Genomic DNA, 21,898 nt, shown 5'->3' with positions numbered 1-21,898 from the left:
CTTCCTGGGGATATTCATTAAAACCAGGGAGGAGTCCATGGGTGTGACTTGTTTGGGAAGAAATGGTTCCAACTTGGGACCATTAGAAGAAAATAGGAATGCTAGGAAGACAAATTTGGTATAATATTATTGCTATGTTATTTGGGGATTTTTTTTCTTTTTTCTTTTTTGGTACTGGGTATTGAACCCAGGGGCACTGTATCATGGAGTTACATCCTGAGTTTAATTTTTTATTTTATATTTTGAGGCAAGCTCTCACTAAGTTGCTGAGGCTGGCCCTTGTGCTTGCATCCTCCTGTCTTAGGCTTCTGGGGAATTTTTAAATATCTAGAAAAGCACAAATATAATAATAGTCACTTGTATTATTATCATTCAGGGATAACCAATATTAACATTTTTGTCTATAGCCTTCTATCATATTTGCATACCTATGTATATAAATACACACACATGTATTATGTATATGCATATACACAAACATTGTATTATAATTGCTTTGATTTGTGAAAATTTTCACAAATCATTAATTTTCTTGTAGACCATAATTGGCTGATTATATCATCATAAGGATGTAACAGTTTATTTAACCAATTCATAACTAATAAATTCAGATTGTGTTTCGAATTGTCCATTAAAATCAATTCATGTATTAACTTGAGACCTTATATTAATTAATCTGACACATTCTAGATCCACAAATATTTTGGTTCATCCATAATAGTTCCATTACTAATAACACTTTCTTTCTCACAGTGTCTTTGCTAACAGCTAGATAAAGCAAATATACTCCAATTCCTCTTCAATAACAATTCCCATAATAGTCTCACAAAGAAAGGACCTCTGCTTGAGTTTTGTTTTTCCATACTCTTTGGTATGGCTTATGGATCTTTTGTCTAGAATGTTATTTTTTTCTTCATTCTGTTGAAAATATTTTTCTGAATTACCTTTTTAATTATGATATTAATTTCTTCATTTTTATTCCAAATTCATTCTTATTATTTACTTTTTATAATGTTATTTTAAATTTTCTCTCTTAACAAAGGTTTCTTTCTCTAACCCATCAGATCTCAAACATTTTTAGAATTAAAATCCTTTTAAACTTTTAGAGGATCTCAAAGAGCTTTTGTTTCTGTGAGTCGTATCTATTGCTATTTATCATATTAGAAATTAAAACAGGAATATTGAAAGTATCACTTCATTTTAAAGTAATGTTATAAAACCTAACAACATATTTTATGAAAGACTCATATTTTGCAAAGCAAAAAACAAATTTAGCGAAATTTGCAAGACTCTTTAATGTCTGGAACAACAAAAGGCAGCTGGATCCTCTAATCTGCTCTGCATTGATGATGTTGCCACTTATTGTTCTGGTTGAAGCATGTGAAGAAAATCCTGTTTCTCACAAATGTGTGGTTAGTAAAGGAAAGACCTAGCAGTTCTCCTGAAAAGTCTCAGGGACTCCCAGGGATCCTCTGCCCATGTTTGAGGAACTACAACCCCAAACTAACTTCTGGGCAGCCTTTTTATATTTTTCCATTTTCCTTTTTGTAAAAATATAGTAGTGAAAGTATTTCAAAGTGTGATCAGACTATAACATAAAAAATACTATAGTGATAGGCAGAAATCCACACCTGTACAGAACACTGTACAACATTCCTTTGGGGGTATTTGGGAGATAAGGTGCTATCTGAAGTAACATGGTAACTAAAGCAAGTCATTCTTCCCAGGGGACATTTAGGTTTCACACTTAACCACTATGAGTCAAAACTAAGAATTTTCTAAATAGAACTTAAAATTTTCTTCATGTAGTTTTGTTTAAAAAAAATTTTTTCCCCCCAGGAGAATAAAATGTGAATTCTGGCTTAATTTGGAAATGGACTTGTATCTCTCTAAAATCCACTGCAGGTTATCTTAATTTCCTTTGCTCTGTAAAATGGACTCATTCTTTGTTTCTTGGAAATGTTGAATGTGTCATATTTTAACTCAATGAGGCCAGAAGTGGAACTAATCACTTTGACACATTTAAAAACCGGAATATGAAGTTTCCCTGTGGTAGACCTCAGAATCCTGTGTATTGCAAATGATCAAATATGAGATCCAATGATTCTTTTTTTTAAATTTTATTTTTTTAGTTGTTAGTAGACCTTTATTTTATTTTTTTTATACATGGTGCTGAGAATTGAATCCAGTGCCTCACATGCCAGGCAAGTGTGCTATCGCTGAGCCCCAGCCCCAGCCCCCAGTGATTCTTATATAACTTATTCTGCAATGGGTTGATTGCGCACACCCTGTTGGCAGATGTGAGAAGCTGAAATATTTGCATCCTCATGGGACCTGTGTCTCAATAGTGCACATTCTGCTTAATCTGGTAGAGGGACTTGGCCAGTAGAGGAGGATTTGGGGACAGGAGAGATCATATACAATCCTGCCCTTGATCCCCATCCATAGGTCCAGTAGATTATCCATCCCTGTAAGAACCTCCTGGCAGTAGTTCTGCTCTCAACCTTTGAGAGGTAGGGGAGAGGCCAGAAACAGCTTTTATTTTTCCTAATCTTCCCCAAATTCTGATTGTACCTAAATTTGGCATCCCATGTATTTGCAGCCCACATGTCAGAGAGACTTTGTGTCTGCATTTGGAAAATTGAGACAATGGTCCCTAGGGCTGGGTGAGGACAAAATAAAAATTGATATGAAAATGCTTTGAAAACAATTTTAACCCATATAAGTGTAAGAGTTATGATTTTTAAGTGCCTAAAATCTCCTTATTATAAGGCATCTGTGAACATAGACACAGCGAGTCTGAAGGGATTCTTTCATTTGCTTTATGTAAAGTCCCTTGGGTGGGCTGGACCCGAGGTAAAGCAGAACATCATGGCAGATGCGTGTGGAGGAGGACCATTGCTCCATTCAGGCAGCCAGGAAGCAGAGAGTGGGAAGGGGAAGTGGTCACAGGGAATATGAACCCTTTCAGTACACACCCTCAGTGACCCGCCTCCTCCAGCTACACCTCATCTGCCTAGAGTGACCACCCAGTCAGTCCATTCAAACTAGGATGGACTGATTAGGTTACAGCTCTCACCATCCAATCATTTTACCTCTGAACATTCCTGCATTAACACAGGAGCAGGACACCTCACATCTAAACCAGAACAGCATTGTCAAACCAAGGACAAGAATAGGCTAGATTCTTTCCAGATCATCCTATGATGATCTAGGCCTTGGAGATTTTGGAGTTGACAGTCACAGGAAAGCCAGATGTTGATCTCTTCTCTTCCCTTGTGTCATAAATGAGTGGTATTGAACTTTATTATCTTCCTATATAGCCTAATGACTTGTTCTATCATGAAAAATTGGTTGCAGCTTCATTATCATTGACTTTATTTTTCAAGTTTTTTATACTTTACTATCAAAACTTAGCTAATAAAAACCCTAAAGATTGCTTTATGAGAGTATACTAAATACTTCAGTGTATGCATCCAACATTTTAAAAAACCTCTATCAATTTTTTTTCAGTTAAAAATAAGCAGGGCCTTGGCACCAAAATAATCTTTGAACTTAGAAATCGGTTCTTGAGTGAAACCTCGACTTCTTTGTGTTTAATTAGGCTTCAATTGCTCCACTTAAAAAGGTCACCTAAATTTGGAAAAGACAACTGATTTTAATTGTGACAATCTAATGCCTGCTGAATTTTATTAGAAAGGATCAAGTACTTTTTTCCATCCACTTAGTGACATTTACTTATACTTTTCACCAGTAGGGCACACCAAAAAAAAAAAAAAAAAAAAAAAAACTTGGATTCTCAAGTAATGAAGCAATCATCATTTAATGGATTAGACTTTGCTTCCTTGTATCAGCATTATCAGCTTGCTGTGTGCCAATATTCTAGGCTATGTGCACCTAATTTGCTTTGCTGCAATAAGGGAACCATGTTGCCCATGGGATTGATTAGAGGTGTTGCAGGTTGAATAAGAAATTGTCTACAAGCACTTAGAATCTCTAGAGGGAGCTGGGTCATACATGAAAGTGACTTTATTTCTAGGGAGTCAAGGTAAAATGAACTGGGTAACCAGGGGAGAGGACTCAATAGGAGTTAAGGCAGAGGAACTGGAAAGGAACCCTGTGGAACCTGAGCTAGAGTTCTGTAGGTTCGTTTCCCATGGCAGTGTGGGACTGTCAGGCAACATATTCTTCATATTATTCTTTGGTTCACATGGAAAATGGAGGTCGGTTCTAGATTGCAGCTAAGAACTAGACCAAAGACTCCAGATAGTCTCTGAGACATGTCAACTTGGTTTATATACAATATTGGGCAAAATGAGAAAAATAATTTGGCTATAGATTGCAACCCTGAACCTCTCACATAGACCACAATTCAAATATAATCTGGATTATTATCATTATTTTTTTCCCAACTACATATAGCCAAGGATTTTTTTCTTTCTCCCTTTTTGGGCTGAAGTTGAATCCAGGCCCTCATACATGCTAGTCAGACATTCTACCATGGCACTCCAGGATTTTTTTTTTTAAAGCAAGTATTCATTACCTTTATTTTTATGATTTTTTCACATATCTGCATGGAAATTTCAAATACTACAAAATTATTTCACTACTTGTTTCCTATTGCTTGGAACTATCATTGAATGAATTTTGCATTATAGGAAAATAACAGCCTGGACTCTCACATCCCCACAGGTGTCTCTGAGAGGAAAGGGTTACTACATCCAAGATAAGAATTAGAGAAAGAGGGGAAGAAATAGAGAAGGCTATAGAAGTGCTATCAACTGCTGCTATGGCCGCCCTGATACAGTTGGGAAGAAGTAAGCTAGCCTGAGGGCTTGAGGCTGGAAGCTATTGATCTACCAGCAGAAGAGGAAAATTATAGCTCTGAAAAAGATTGATCAGAAAACAGATTCTTAAGAGCAGTTGAACAATGTTATGGAAGATGAACTTATTTCTGTTCTCCAGTGTTGCTAGCAAAAAAGTTTGTGCTCTTGTTTTAGATAAAATGGTTACACTAAGAATTTGAAGCATCTCATAGGCATATCTTTCCAAAGCCCCTAGAGATGTGAGTCATTATAGCAGAATCTTGAGGAAAAGACAACTCATAGGGATTTGCAAAAAGTGACATTTTATCTCTGTGTCTAGCTAATATACCACTTTCTTGAAAGGACTGGTTTGAGGGTTCTTCACTATTCTATTAATGATGATGATTCAAGGACAAAGGAACCTAGCAATTACACATGGTCCAAGAGCATCCCCTCCTCTGATTTCTCCTTACTCAGTAGTCCTTTTTTCTCAAGAAAGGATTGGATCTATTCCTTCCTCCAAAGGAGCAGAAAGATTTGGCTTGTTTTTCTCAGGCGAATTTTCATTAGGGTGCTACTACTTGTAGATTCTACTACTTGTAGAATCCCACACATCAGCTAAGTTGATGGGGAGGTATTTGGGGAAGCAAGAAAGATGCTGTTGACCCTAGCTAGCTGTCTCTGCTTCTGAGCAAGGCAGGACCTGGTGGGTTCCCACTAACACAGTAGATATCTCTGTCAAAACCACTTCAGAAATCATAGTTAGATATTCATGTTGTATGTCAGGATAAATGGCTGCACGGGGAGGGCTTCCTAATGTCCTGTCTGGCACTGACCCTAAGGCAACTTTTAGCAGTTGTAGAACAGTTTTTAAGTTGATGCCCATCCTTGGCAAGGGTGGAGGCATTGGACCTGGGAGAGGAGTCTTTTGCTGAGGAAGGTCTCATCATTTCTCAGAATTATTCTTATAAAGAAAGCAAAAGGAAAATTTTATTACATAGTTGCAACCGATTGTGGTAAAAAATACCAAAGCAAAAGTTGAATATGAACCTGCTTTCCTTTCATTTGTTCAGAAAATGCAAGACTTTCTTACTAGGACTGTTCCTTCTTGCATATCACAGACTTATTTGACTTTGCCACCTTGTTAAGCTTGTGGAGTAACATCAGAGGAAGTCCCCCAAATCATGAAGCCATCTGCACAATCTATTTCCCTGACAAATCTACCAATCAAGGACACCTGGTTTCTCTAACCATATTCTATTTTGAAAATGACACCTTGGGTACTTTAGGTTGAAAAATTAAAAGTCACATTGGTTTTGAGGGAATATAGTTTATAATATGTGCCATTAGAAGCATTTGAACAAATGTTTTTGGAACGGAAAGAAGGAAATAATCAATTCTAACTGGGGAAGGAAATTATGTTAACAGTAACAATAATATTAGTAGCTGCTATTTTTTCAACTATTCAGTTAGGTCCCAAATGTACACTGGTGCTTAATTTTGAGATGGAAATGTGCTGTTCGAATGGGGAAGAACTGTAGGAGATACTGGTTCTGTGACAATATTACTACTGATTGAATAAGGGACTTTCAGTAAGTCATTTACTAACCATCTTCAAATCACCTTCTTCACCTATATAATGAATACTTGCATGTCACATATTTCAGAGGGAAACTTCAAATACAAAATATATGGAAACACTAATTTATTTCCTGATACATAGGTGTAAGCAGTAGGAAGGTGTTCCTATGCATATGGACATTGCTAATATGTCTTGGCATTGGTTATATGTGTTGAAATACATTTCATAAGCATTTTTGGAAGTGAATTTAAGGCTTTTTGAAATATTGGCACATTTTTAGTAATTTCAAATGGAAAAAAGCTCAAAAAAAAAGCTTTTTTTATTAGGCTCTGATATATTCTGCGGAGTTCAGTACTTAGAAAAACCACTCACCCTGGGAATGCCACGCTAAAAGGGCGGGGGACGGGCACAAAGATGAAGTTAACCACACCCCTACCCTCAAAACCCTTCCAATCTAATAGGGAGGGCAAATGTTTAATTAAAATGCTAGAGTCAAAAGAGGCTTACTAATAAAATATTGAATTGGCAAGGAGAAATTAGAAATTCTCAGAATGAGGATTAGAGAAGGTAATTATGCTGACAGTAACAACAACAGTAATAGGAACAGCTACAATTTTTTTAAGAGTCTATTATATTCAAGATACACTAAGAATTATTTTGTTTACTCAATGATACCCACTGAATGCTTTTGTTGTTCCCCCCAAAAAAACTTACATGTTGAAACCGTAATTCCCAGTGTGATGATATTTGGAGGTGGGGCCTTTGGAAGGTAAGTAGGTCATGAGGGTGGAGCCCGAATGATGGGGTTAGTGCCCTTATAGGTAAAAGACATGAGTGGGTGGGGGAGGAGAGAAAGAGGGAGATGGTAAACAAGATAGTAGCTGTTACCAAACCAGACCTAGGATCTAACACCTTGAACCTGGAGTTTAAAGCCTTCAAAACTGTGAGAAAGAATTGTTTGTTGTTTAAGCCAGTCAGTTATGGTTTTTGTAATAGCAGCCTGAGCTAAGATTCCCTTTCAAAGATCTATAGAAAAACTATTTTCCTTTTTTCACAAAAATGCAGAAACCGAGGCTCAGATAGATAGTATGACTTGGATAAGGTGACATGACAGTAAAAGGTGGATTCAAGCTTTTGAGTTTGGGTCTGATGTCAAAATCCATGTTCTTCCACTTTGCCACATTGCATCTCGGGAGCAACACCATTTTAGAAACCTACTGCAGGGCTGGGGATGTGGCTCAATGGGTAGCGTGCTCGCCTGGCATGCGTGCGGCCCAGGTTCGATCCTCAGCACCACATACCAACAAAGATGTTGTGTCTGCGGAGAACTAAAAAATAAAAATAATAATAATAAAAAAAGAAACCTACTGCAGTGATGTCTGAACAACCTGACACTTTTAACAGACCACTTTTCCAACAGCAGCCATGACTGTGTGATACCTATGCAAAGTTTACATCTTTTACATTTTTACAATTTGGTAATTAGGAAAAAAAACTCCTGTTATTTAGAATATTTTTCAGAAAACATAGTCATTTAAAATATAATAAAGATTCCAAGGTGACTATGTGAACTGGACATTTCTAAGCAAAGTATTGCAATGAGATAGTTTTTACATGACCATTCAAAGGTCATTGAGGTGGGAAGATAGGAGCAGGCACGAGATCCATGTGGAGACTACTTTCTAGTCTCAGGCTTGTACAGCTTGACCTGACCTAGTAACAGCAGCCAGCTGGCTTTCTCCCACTTTCTTTCAGAAAGAGAATCTAGTCATTTTCAAGGGCAAACCACCTAACTAGCATTCGCACATGCTCACAAATGGTTTGTGTTTCATAATCTCCTTATTGGAGCCATTTACTTTGAGTGTTTTTTAGGGAATGCTTCCCTAAAAATAAATAAACACATTTTGGGGATTGATAATATTTGCTATATTTTAAATGACTATATTTTCCAAGATACAAGTTCTGAATAAATATAATTACAAAGTTTATTACATGAAAATTCTTAACAATGAAATAAAAATCTTATAACCATTTTAAATGATTTTAAAAATCATTTAAAATCAACTGTTTTTATTAACAAGAGTGAAAAATGACACAAAAGTGGAAGTAGTTTGGTAATATGCAATATTTATAGTATGCAAAATAAGCTTAAACTCTCACAACATGATAGTTTTCTTCCTTATGTGAAAAAAACTTAAAGAACAACATATTTTGATTCTATTCTTGTTTTACGATATGATAGCAAAACAATCAAACAAAACAAAAACAAAAAAACCCTTCCAATCAATGTGATGACATTTTGGAAATGTTAGTGCAAAGCAAGAAGATTTATTTAAAGTGTAATCCTTCTGTGATCAGCACAAGGCCTAATTTGGTATCAGGCTGGTGTACTGTTGGTTTTTTTGAAGCCCCAAAATACAGAAGAAGAAGCAAGCTTTGTTTTCTCCATCATAGTCAGTGACCTGAATTCCAACCCAAAGCCACAGGCAACAGGCTAATTCCAAGATGGCTGCCATAGTTACAAAGGGTGGTCAATGACACTGCTATAGTAGTTCAGAGTTTTCTTTCCTTCAGCCTTTGCAATGGAATTCAAACTGTGCCAGCCATTTTATATTAGTCAGACTCAGGGGATTTTTATTGTTAGTGTGAACCAGATCTATTTTTGTTTAATTCTATGGGAAGCACACATAATTTGTACATTTGCCAGAAATCTATTTTCCAATGAGTATTACCCAATTCTAAATAAGTACATTCTGCATTTTTAGATTGGGTGATATAGTAGGGGTGAGTTCAGTTAGAAACACCATTTTAAATGACACAGTCTAGGCTTTCTTTTCTTTTCTTTTTATAACTGACATTTTGCTCTATGACAGTGAGTTAAGGTTTTGCTTATTGTTTTTGCTTTTTTAGAGATATATTTTAAACAAAAACCTATTTTTTAATAGGACTTAAGAACTGATACAGCACTATGGTTTTTTGTTGATTTGTCACATTTGAAATGTGTAACTGCTTTATGTAATTATTTATGCACAGAGATGATCACTATATAAATTCTAGAAAATTAATACCCTGTGTTCTTTCACTCAATAGAGAAAAAGAAAACATTTCTCACTTAACTTTTGAAGCATGATTTATATGGAAATTTAAACTTGTTCCCAGAGATAGCAAGACCTCTTATTCTACTACACTAGGTATCAGAATGTGTATGTATGTGTGTGTATGTATGTGTTTTTGTACTTGAACCTAGGACCTCAGGCATACTAAACAAGTGCTCTACCATTGAACTATACCCCAGCTCTTATAATATGTACATTAAGATAATGACTCTCTAACCTGAGGAAAGCAGATTATTTTCACTTGCAACAAAACTTTACTTCCAGAACTGGAAGGAGAAAAAAAAATAAGTGACCTTATTGTAATAGAAAGAGCCCTCAACTATATCAGATTCTGAGGGATTCATAGATTTTCTACTTTCCTCAATGGAACAACAGAATTGTTAAGTAAAACAGTCCAAGGAAAATTTATAGAAAATGACTCCTGTACTAAAGCTTTAAAAAAAAACAATTTAAAAAATTATAAAGATTTTACAAAACCATTTTCAGAGCACTAAAGAGAAAACAGAGGAATTTTTAGTGAATATTATTTGTTCCTCCAAACAAAAGCAGGTTTTTTTGTTTAGTTTGGTTTTTGATCATAGATGGAGACATAGAAGACTACATGTTTTATTCTACTTGTAAAACTAATTATTTGGCCAAATGTCTGAGGCATAAAATAAAATTTCATGTTTTATTTTGCTTTTCAAATAGACGATTTTTTTTAAAAAAAAAAACATACTTTGGGGGCTGGGGATGAGGCTCAAGCGGTAGCGCGCTTGCCTGTCATGCGTGGGGCGCTGGGTTCCAATCTCAGCACCACATACAAATAAAATAAAGATGTTGTGTCCACCGAAAGCTAAAAAATAAATATTAAAAATTCTCTCTATCTCTCTCTCTCTTTAAAAAAACAAACAAACAAATAAACAAAAAAAAACATACTTTGGAGGGTTGGGAGAGTGGCTCCGTGGTAGAAGGCCTGTATGGCAGGTGTGAGGTCCTGGTTTTAATCCCCAGAACTAAATAAATAAATAAATAAATAAATAAATAAATAAAATAAAGTGGGGGGTGACTTTTTATGTAGAAAAAAATGCTAAGAGAGTAAAATTTAAATGGCCCACAGTCCCATAGATAATCTTGTTGACATTTTGAAAAATCTAAAGTAATACAATCACGTTTTTTTTTTTAATTCAACTAGTACTGAGAGAGAAAATGAAAATTAGGTGCATTCCTCCCTTTTCCTCATCCTACCCTAATGATCAGTCTAATTCTCCAAAGGAGAAATAAAGGAGAAACTATTAACAATTGCTTGTTTATGAAAATGGATTATATCCTGGATATCAACATTATATGTATATGCTTGTATACATGTATTTAGGTATATAAGTAGGACTATTTTCACAAGTGAGTATGTTATTCCATTATATTCTGATTTTTTATTTAATTATATACTTAAAGATCTTCCCATATCAGCATACACAAAGCTATCACATTTTTAAAGATGATTTTTATGGTTCATTATTTTTAACAACTGTAAAATATTTCATTACATAGTGTGCTATAAATATATAATTAGTCCTCTATCCATTAATATTTATTTCTAATTTCCAACTTACCAATTGAATAGTGGTGAAAAAAGTCCACATTTTAAAATTTGATGGGATTTTTTTCAGTTTTGAGGATTGAACCCCTTTTGATTTTTGTATTTTCAGACAAAAATCTCAGTAATTTACTGAGGATTGACTGGAACTTGTGATTCTCCTGCCTCAGTCTCCTGAGTAACTGGGATTACAGGTATGTGCCACTGTACCTGGCTGATAGGATATTCTCTAATTTGTTAAATCAATTTTCTTTCCCATCAGTGGCATTTGAGAATTACTTTTTCTTTAGAAGAGATATTATCAAAGTTTAAAATTTTTACTCAAGAGAAGTGAAGTTTATAGTGGTCTTTTAAAAATAGATGAACACTTTATAGAAAAATCAGAGTGCATTTCCTTTTGGGGTGTATATTTATTAGTTCAGTAATATGTAAACCTATGTAGGAAAAATAAAATACTTGGATGTAAGTAAGAAAGGATTGGCAAAGGGGGCTAGCACCAGAGTAAAACTTGGTAGGCCAATAAGTTTTAGGGATCTTTTTAAAGAGTAAATAAGCTGATAGCTCTTATGTTTAAAAGGTAATATGCAGCCGGGGAAAGGGGAAGTAGGAGTTATTTAATGAGTGTGGAGTTTTCAGTTTTGTAAGATGAATTCTGGAGATTGATGGTATAATAGTGTGAATATATGCGACACTATTGAATTGTGCTCCGTAGGGTGGTTGGCTGGGGTATGGCTGAATGGTAGAACCCTTGCCTAGTATTCATGAATCATGAGGACCTGGGTTTGATCTATAGCACCGGAAAAAAAAAAAAAAAAAAAAAAGAGGTTAAGCTGGTAAGCTTGATATTATATTTATTTTACCACAATTTGAAAAAAAAAAAGGATAATGCACAGAAAGTATACATTTTTAGAGAAAGAAACAACTACCTAAATATAATCTCAAAAGTAGAAGGGAAGACTCTCTATGGAGACTCAGTTGAATACCTTCACAGTAGGATAAGACTTAGAATGCAAAGAGTGCTAGTAATGGACTTAAAATTAATCTAAGACACAAATGACTAATATTAGCAGCAGTAATCTCCCCATGCTGCTATGGAACAGTTGCCTGCTGTACCTGACAGATACCAGGACACTGCTCCTGCTGGGAAAGTACCTGTTCTCTGGAGCCTCAGTGGTCTCTGTAATAAAAGTGCAGTCATAATCTTCAATCCCAGTGTCCAGGTTTATGCCTGAAGTGCACATGACAAGGATGTAGACCACAGTGAGGACCAGGGAGCTCAGTTCACTCTCTCACATACGCTGTTGATTCAAAGTGCTTTGTCATTCTTTTTATTTCTCTTCCCTCATAGTCACCTGGTGAGAAGAGCCAGGCTGAATGGGAGAGGCCAGTCACCAAAACCTAGAGAAATAACACTTTTGTTCACAGTGGCAGATTACCAGGACAGACAAATCACTGTTTTGAAAATAAAATGTTATCTTGGAAAGGTGACTCTCAGTGAATGCTAGGGAATTAACTTTAGTTAAAGTGCTTCACAAACTTAAGCCCATTTCCCAACTATTCAATGGAAGTTGGACAGCTGCTAGTGGTCTGTTTTATCTTAGTGGAGAGCAGAGGTTCTCATCCTTGGCTGCAGGTTAGAAACATTGGGAAATTGCAAAGCCACAGTGGCACATGCCTGTAATCCCAGTGGCTCCAGCAGCTGAGGCAGGAGGATCTCAAGTTCAAAGCCAGCCTCAGCAACTTAGTGAGACCCTAAGCAATTTAGCGAGACTCTGTCTCTAAATAAGATACAAAAAGGGTTGGGGATGTGGCTCAGGGGTTAAGTGCCCCCAGACCAATAAATCAGACTCTCTGGGTGACTCTTCTGGTGGTTCCATCATGCAGCTAGGGCTGAAAGTCCCTGGCACCGAGGATTTCAACTTTAGTGGGCATAATCCTTGGCAGGGCTTGCCTTCCCACCACCAAGAAATTGGGTTTTGTTTGCTTGTTTATTTTCAGTGCTGAGGATCAAAACCAGGGTCTCACACATGCAAGACAAGTGCTCTACCCCTGAGCTACATGTCAGCCCTACATTTCAGGAAGTACTGAGGCAAATGTTCTCTGGTTCACATATGCCTACTGCATAGTGCCTGAAGTTCCTAAATTTTTCATCATTATCACTTATTCTCTTTGCTTCTCCATAAATCTGGTTCTCTGGGCCTTGTTCTTAAGGCTCATCACCCCAAACTAATCATTTTTATTGCTTTGCCCTGGAACGTGCCCAAGATATGCACTCATTTACAATGAATCACTCCAAAGTAGTCCACATAATCCAATGAAATCCTGACGGACTGAACAAAATGGAAAGATTATGTCATGGTTTCTCCAGGACATGCTTTTGCTAACAATTTCTAGAGTCAGACTTAAAAACAAGAACACAAGCTGGGTGTGGTGGCACATACCTGTAATCCCAGCTATTCACAAGGGTGAGGCAGGAGGATAACAAGTTTGAAGCCAGTGTGAGCAATTTAGCAAGACCCTACCTAAATTATGGAGGACTGGGGATGTAGCTCAGTGGTAAAGTGCCCCTGGGTTCAATTCTAGGTACTGCAAAAAAGAGTAAAAACAAAACAACAAAACAGACAAGCAAACAACAACTAAACAAGATCACAACCTTCAACATTATCACCAACATCAAAATGTATCATTAAGGATGTTCTGCTGAGTTACAATTAACTCATTGACTACCGAACCTGAAGATATCTTTAGTTAGGCTTACACAGAATTCATCCTCTGAAGGTTGCATTCTTGCCTGTCCTTTTGAAGTTGTCTTCATTAAATTTTTCCTTCATTTTTTCCCCCAAAGCTGGGGATTGAACCCAGGGCCTCGTGCATACTAGGCAAGTACTCTGATATATAGCTACATCCCCAGCCCTTACCTTTATTATTTTTGACCACTGCTCAAGTTAATGTCATCAGCAAATGATGAGATGTGTGTGTTCCCTGACTCATGTTTTTCAAGAGAAAATTTGAACCTGCTAATGCCCCAAGCAGATTCCACATGTTCACGCCTGGTGATATATCCAGGCTCACCTACAACTCCACATGCCTATTTGAATAATCATAGCCCCATACAAGATGGTCAGAATCAACATTTTCTAGTGAAAAGACAACAGGCTTTGGGGTGAGAGAAATCTTCTTTGAGCTTGCAGCTCGGCTTCTCACTAGCTGTGTGACTTTAGGGAATAACTTAATCCTGCAGAGTCTCAGTTTTACCCCTCTTGGGAAATGTGCGGTTACAATAGCTCCCTCAAAGGAGTACTGTGGCAATGATGAAGTGAAACACAAGAGCACTGAACACACTGGCTGATACATAGCAAGGTGCTCAAGCAATATTAAGCTTTCTTTCCTTCCATGTAATATAAGACGGATCACATGAAAAGCTGAGAATATAAATATGGACATTTTGCTGACTCAGTTTGCTCCAAGATATTCTGGGAAAGGAAAAATAGTTCAAACAAGTGTTGTCTCAACCCTTAGAAGGTCACTCATCCAAGGGTGACTGGGTTATATGCCAGCATCAATCAATGTTGGGCAGGGGACACTCTGGATTCTGGTTGGGATCCAGACTAGCATGGCTGAGGCCAAGGCCAAGAAGGAGGCACAGAGTGAAGCCAAGGAGACCAACCAGAGCCAAGGAGAGGCAGGTGCCATGCTTGAAGGCAGCAGGAGGTCACTGAGCAATAGTGGCTTTCAAAACCTGGAAGATGCCATGAAGAGGCAAAGGGTCAGCTACCAAGAAGAGGTCTAGAGGCCAAGAGTCTGCATCAGGGGAGATGATGGAGTCTGGCATGGAGCAACTGCACAGCAGCAAGGCCCCAGCCAAGGTCACCAGGAAGCAGGATACAACCTACAGCCTTCCAGAGCCGCTCTTGCCTTCTTACATTGACCTGGCTGAACTTCTGTTCTTATATTCTTTCTTGTTGGCAGGCTTTAAAAAAAGTGGTTATAAATGTATTCTTGTATAATTAGACTATCCATTAGGAAGAATGGGCTAAATTAACTAAAAAAAAAAATCTCAGTGCCAATAAAAGTTTCTATCCCAGCCCACTGTAAGTCAGGGAGGTGGCTAGGAGGGGACTCTGCTTCATGCAAGTACTAGGTTGCTCTTATCAGATGGCTCTGCCACCTCCAGCAGGAAATCTTAATTTCTTTTCCTTTTTCTTATCCCCCCTCCTCCAATTTTTCTTTCTTTTGGATGTTTGCATCAAGTTGTATGGATACCAGCTCAGCATGAAGTTTTCAACTGTGTAAAATGACAAATGACAAAAAAATATGAATTGTGACAGGGTAGTAGAGATGCTTCTTGATGAATACACATGCTTTTTTTCACGTGGGATGTCATCATGTCATCATGCTGCAGGACTTCAAAAGAGTCACAGTGTGCTCACTGCTAAGCCTGGAGTAGGGTCAACACCATACCTCAGCCCTTGTCACATGTGCTGTACATTGTCATCTACTGCTGCTTTTAGCAAACTGCTTCTCTAACCTGATGGTTTCAACACTCATCTTATTTTGCTCATGATGTTGTGGGTCGGGATTTTGGGAAAGTCTTAGGTGGACAACTCGTCCAGCGTCTATGTGGCCTCCATTAGGGCAGCTGCCAGATGATACTGCTCCAAGAAGGCTCCCACACTCACGAGTTGGTGTCTCGGTGTCTCTGGCCCAGTCTCTTCCTGGCTTGGTTCTCCCAGCATGGTGTGTTCAAGGTGGTCATGCTTCCTAGATGGCAGCCAGCTTCCAAACTCAAGAATAGAGACTGACAAGAGTGGAAACATGAATATGGATATTCTTCTAATTTAATCAAGTCTAGGAAATTACCAGAAAGGGAGAATAATCCAAACTTGTGCTGGACTTGTCCCGAGAAGGCCACCCCACTGAGAGCAACTGGGTTACTCTGCAGCATCGAACTCGATTGAGTGGGGACCACAGAATCTCTTCTGCTGTGTCCCTGAGTCATGAGTCAAAGCCGTCATCCCTGAGTTCACCAGGTTCCAGACCTCATAGCTCAAGGAAAGGGACCCCAGAAATGTGTGGCCACCTTTAATCTGTAAAACCATACTGGGAGGTAGATGGCACTGTCTCCATTGACTGAGGAGGAGATAGAACCTTGAAGAAGTCGAGTATGTTGTCCAAAGTCACAAGCAAAGTTAGTTAGAAGTTTAGACCAGGCTGGTTCCAATGACAGAGCTCTCAATCACACTCTCTTTTTTATTTTCCCCCTGATTTGGGTATACGACTGTTAGGTAGTAGCTACAACGAGCAGTGAAATGCAGGCAAGGTCCCAAGTGTTCTTTAAATTACTTCAGAGTCCTCGTTTAAATAATTCCAATATAGGCAAGAAAGCAAAGGGTGGTAGTTAATTTGTAAAAATAAACAGAAGCAAGGGAACTAGTTGGAAATCGTGTCAAGAGAAAAGGATTAATGGGACTAACTCTTGACAGGGGCCATTGTTGCTGATGTTAAGCTAGGAATTATGGCTATAAGTGTCTCCAATTGTCTGGGAAAGAAGATTCCTTCAGTAGCACAGATGCACTAAGGTAACTTCTGACCCAGCAACTGACCTGACCACATTAACACTGGTCGTGTATTCATATATGAACATAGGAAGGTTATGTCCAATTCATTCTACCATCTTTCCTATTCCCATAACCCCATCTCTTCCCTTCTAATGGTCTAATCCAATGAACTTCTATTCTTCCTGCCTCCTCTATATCTCAGAGAGAACTTTTGGCCTTTGGTTTTTTGGGATCAGCTTATTTCACTTAGCATAATAATTTCCACTTCCATCCATCTATTAGCAAATGCCATAATTTCATTCTTCTTTATGGCAGAGTAATATTCCATTGCATATCATCTTGGTTGTTTCCATAGCTTAGCTAATGTGAATTAAGCTGATATAATTGATGTGGCTGTGTCACTGTATGCTGATTGTAAGACCTTTGGGTATATACGGAGGAATGGCATAACTGGGTCAAATGGTTGTTCCATTCCAAGATTTCTGAGGAATCCTCATACTGCTTTCCAGAGTGTTTGCACCAATTTGCAGTCCCACCAGGAATGTATGAGTGTACCTTTTCCTCCACATCCTCACCTACATTTATCATTATTTGTATTCTTGATAATTGCCATTATGACTAGAGCAAGATGAAATCTCATTGTGATTTTAATTTGCATTTCTCTAGTTGTTAGAGACATTGAACATTTTTTCATATATTTGTTGATCAATTGTGTTTATTCTTCTGTGAAGTGTCTGTACACTTCATCAGCCCATTTATTGATTGGGTTATTATTTTTTTTATGTGTTGAGTTTTTAGAGTTCTTTATGTATCCTAGAGATTAGTGTTCTGAGATGTAGATGGCAAAGATTTTCTCCCATTCTGTAGACTAGAGAGTCTAGTCTTCATGTTCTTGATTGTTTCCTTTGCTATGAAGAAGATTTTTAGTTTGATTCCTTCCATTTATTGGGATCAGCTGGATTATTATTGATTCTTGATTTTACTTTTTGCATTTTAGGGGTCTTGTTGAGAAAGTTGGTTCCTAAGCTGAAATGATGAAGATTTGGCCTGACATTTTCTTCTCTTAGGCACAGAGTCCTTGGTCTTAGGTCCTTGATTCACTTTGACTTGAGTTTTGTGCAGGGTGAGAGATAAGGGATGTATTTTCACTCTGTTACGTATGGATTTCCAGTTTTCCCTGGACCATTTGTTGAAGAAGCTATTTTTCTCCCACACATGTTTATGGTGCCTTGGTCTAGTATTTGAAAACTGTGTATATATATATATATATATATATATATATATATATATATATATATATATATATATGGGTTTGTCTTGTGTCCTCTATTCTGTACCATTGGTCTTTAAGTCTGTTTTGGTGTTAGTACCATGCTGTTTTTGTTAGTATAGCTCTGTAGTATAAGTTAAGATCTGGTATTTTGATGCCACCTGCTTTAAGAGAGAAAAACTTAATATAACTGACAATGTTGTAATATTACAGGTTTACTAACATTTTTTTCCAAGGAACTGGAGATACTTGAGATGAGATTGGGTGCATTTAGAGTGAGTTCAGGGTGGTATGGCTGTACACTAGAGATACTTTGAGGCAAACTCAAAAGCTTTTAAAAAATACATATAATCAGTACTGCCCTTAGGAAAAGCTTGTACATTGTCCTACTGCATGTTTCTTGATATTTCAACTACTTTGCTTTACTCAGTCCAGGTTTAAAGGGGTAAGCAGGAGCATCTGATTGGCCAAGGCTAGTCACAAGGATAGTCTTCAATTTTCAGGGATGGCAAAAAGAATCAAGGATTAGACTCTTCCACTAAGAGCTACACAGTGGGGAATTCTGCAAACATCTGAAAGGATTCCTTCAAAATTCTCTATAAATTTCCAATATATCTGGCAGGCACATCCTTCCAGCAGTCATTTTTCTTGTCTTTTTTGACACTGGAGATTGAACCTGGGATACTTAAACGACTGAGCTATACTCCCTAGCCCTTTTTATTTTATATTTTTTTAAATTTTAAGACAGGGTCTCACTTAGTTGTTGAGATGGGCCTTGAACTTGTGATCCTCTTGCTTCACCCTCCCAAATCAATGGAATTACAGATGCACTCCACCCTGGGCAGCGCACCAGTCATTTTTATATAAGAAATTCCATCACCAGCAGGGTCCAGGGGAAGAGAATCAATAAAAGTTAAACATGCCACCAGCCCTGTGTGTGGAGTCAAGGGGTGTTCTCTATACATGTGAATTAGTGATATTTGGTGAATGGGGGGATCTACAAGGAATGTCAGGGAAGACCGTCATTCTTCAATTTGCAGCATCAATTTGGGAAGGAAATTCGAGCTACTTCCCTTTCCCCTACCACCTGCTTCCTTAAGCCGTTTGATTTCATTCTTCTAGTAAACATGCTCATCAATGAATTCAGAAAATGTGGTTTTAACTGACTAAATTGATAAACAGATGCCAAACTTGGACTGAAGAGCAAGCAAAACTAGTGATGTTTTCTTAGGATTGATTCTGGGCCCAGTATTCTTATTTCCTGCAGTGGTTTGTGTAACAGAATACAGAGAGGTAACTCATTACATTTCCAAACTAAATTTTCAGTGTGAAAAGAGATGGGCCCTTAATTTGGAATCAAGTATGCAAAATACTGTTTGCATTCCAAACAGTAGGAGAAGTTACCAGAAACCATCCACAGAAAGAAGATTCAACTGCAAAGATGAGACATAACCTCTTTGTGTCTCAATGATCCTTTAGTACAGGAAAAGAACTAGATTCCTAGGGTTCCTTTCAATGTTACACTTTTTTAAAAAAAAAAAACATTTATTTATTTATTTAGTTTTCGGCGGGCACAACATCTTTGTTGGTATGTGGTGTTGAGGATCGAACCCGGGCCGGACGCATGCCAGGCGAGCGTGCTACTGCTTGAGCCACATCCCCAGCCCTCAGCCTTAAGTAGTATGAAGATAAGACAAATCATGTGAATATGATAGTCAAAGCTGAAAAATATCCAGTAGTTTTTAGTGGTTTATATTTAAATATGTTATAAAGTGAAACAGTTGTAAAAGAAAAAAAAATACACAGTTCAATGTAGTGGTTAACTCTTATCTGTGGGTTGCAAACAAGAGAAATTCTGAATGATTTAGACAAAAAGGGCAATTTATTGAAAGGATCTGGGGTCACAAAACCTCTAAGAAGGACAAGCTCAAAACTCAGGTGATAATCAGACCCAACCATGCTACAGATTACGCAATGAGAACACTCTTGGCATTGTCACCAAATGCTGTGTCCCTGTTGGTGCCACAGAGCACAGATGGATTCTTGACCATGGAGGTATCTTTGCTCACTCCTTCTAGCTTTAAAGCCGTAGGCAGGAACATCTGCTTAGCCAAGAAGGGTCACACACCTGGTCCTAAATGTCTAGAAATGGTAAAAATCAAGGAACAAAGTCTTCCACTAAGACTATGTAATAGGGGATTATGAAAATTTAGGAAAGGATCCCTTCAACTATAAATTCAAATACATTCAGCATACTAAGGATAATGTATAACAGTCCCGAAAGTATAACTTTGTCTAGCTGTCATTATACTTTTTTACAAGGGAGGAAGTCAATATCTCTTGTTAGAGTTTCATCTGCTAGAAAGGTGCAGAACTAAAAAGCACAGCCTTCTTGATGCATTCAAATCGAATGGTCCTACAGGTACAGAAAGGCTGCATAAAGCTGCTTCAGATAGAAACAGTGGACATTTGCATTTGTTTTTGGTACTCCAGTTTCTGACTCTCCTTATGTTTGTGGCATTATTCACTTTGTGTTTTTACTGTGCTACTAAAGCTGCTAATACTTAATTAGCTGAAGACCCAAGATACTTCCTTTTCAGCTGTGTCGTGGGCTTGTGTTGAAGGCACCACAATCAGATGCACAGACCTTGAATTAATTTCACAGGAAGGGGACAATCAGGGAGGCTCCCCAGCAGCAGGGCAGTCGAAGTGGTGGCAGCTCCAGGTGCTAAAAGCCACTAGTGTTGGCAGTACAGGTGTCTAGCGCTGTGTGCTCCAAACCAGTTCTGCAGTGTGATTTTGGGTGGTTTTCATGGCCACATAACCATGATCTTAGTTGTTTAGTCATCCTGGTGATTCTATGCTACCCCATGTTCTTTTGATAATTTAATGAAGGGAAGTAGGTTTCTGTTGCTGGCAACTAAGAACTCTGACTGACACATATTGGCCCCTCAGTATCCTCTCATGCCACCCAACCCGGTCCTGAGACCCAGCAAGAGCATAGTAACTATTTGTTGCAGACAGGCAGGCAAGAAGAAAGGAAGGGGAAAAAAGGCAGAGCATGTAGTTAGAAAGTTAATTCTTCTATCATACTTTGGAGGGTCACCTGGAGAAAGTTTACAGGAAAGTCATCAGAATACAGAAAAGTAGAGATTTAATTTGAGAGAATCAATGGAATGGTTGTGATGTGGCGTTAAGATTCAGGGCCAGAGAACAAATGTATTTATTATTACATAGGTTCTGTTGTATGTGACAAACAAAGTCAGTGGTTTAGGTTAAAAACTGCTTAAGATAAAAATGTATTTTATGTTCATGCAACAATCAGGAAGTAGATGGTACCAGAGGTGGTATGGAGGTCTTGTTCCCGAAGTCATTCAGGGACACAAGATTCTTCTCTTGTAATCTATAATACTTAGAATATTACCCTTACTTGGCATGGTCCAGTATGACACTCCACCACATCTGCACCCACAAATGATAGGAAGTGGAGGCATGATGGGCATGCTCCTCCATCAAGACACAGCCCAGAAGTGAACATCACATTTCCCATCACATGCAGTTGACCAGCTCTTAGTGACACAGCCACACGGTGAACAATGCAATGGTGATCTTGAATCTCCATGGAAATGTCTACCAATTAAAGCTTCTATCACTGAAGAAAAAAGGAGAGTAAAAACATTTGAGGACAACCATCCATCCATCCTTGCTTCAACAAAGAGCAGATCGAAACTTTAGTACATGGAATTAGGTGAGAATATGATAGACTTTTCTGAACACAGTTACTTTTGAATGGGAGAAATGATTCCTGATATCTTAAAATGGGACAATTCTTCATTTATCATGAAATCAGTTCAGGAAAGAGACATCTCATGTTCAGTCTCAGCCTTAACATCTATGTTTAAAAAAAAAATAAATTAAAGGGTAAAAGACAGAACTGAAGAAAAGTTTAAAGGTCTTTCTCAGGGCAGATTGCCATGGCCAGAGTCGTGTG

The 21,898-nt window shown here is 37.8% G+C and overlaps 1 long non-coding RNA gene across 1 annotated transcript in view; it reads left to right on the top strand.

Moving 5' to 3' along the window:
• Positions 1 to 21,898, top strand: part of LOC120891886 (uncharacterized) — a 95,202-nt gene that overhangs the window by 24,709 nt on the left and 48,595 nt on the right. The window lies entirely within an intron of this gene.

The sequence above is a fragment of the Ictidomys tridecemlineatus genome, chromosome 2 (assembly GCF_052094955.1).
Source record: "Ictidomys tridecemlineatus isolate mIctTri1 chromosome 2, mIctTri1.hap1, whole genome shotgun sequence".
Lineage (NCBI taxonomy): Eukaryota > Metazoa > Chordata > Mammalia > Rodentia > Sciuridae > Ictidomys > Ictidomys tridecemlineatus.
Note: the sequence above shows the minus strand (reverse complement) of the source record. Positions and strands in the feature narration are given on the sequence as shown.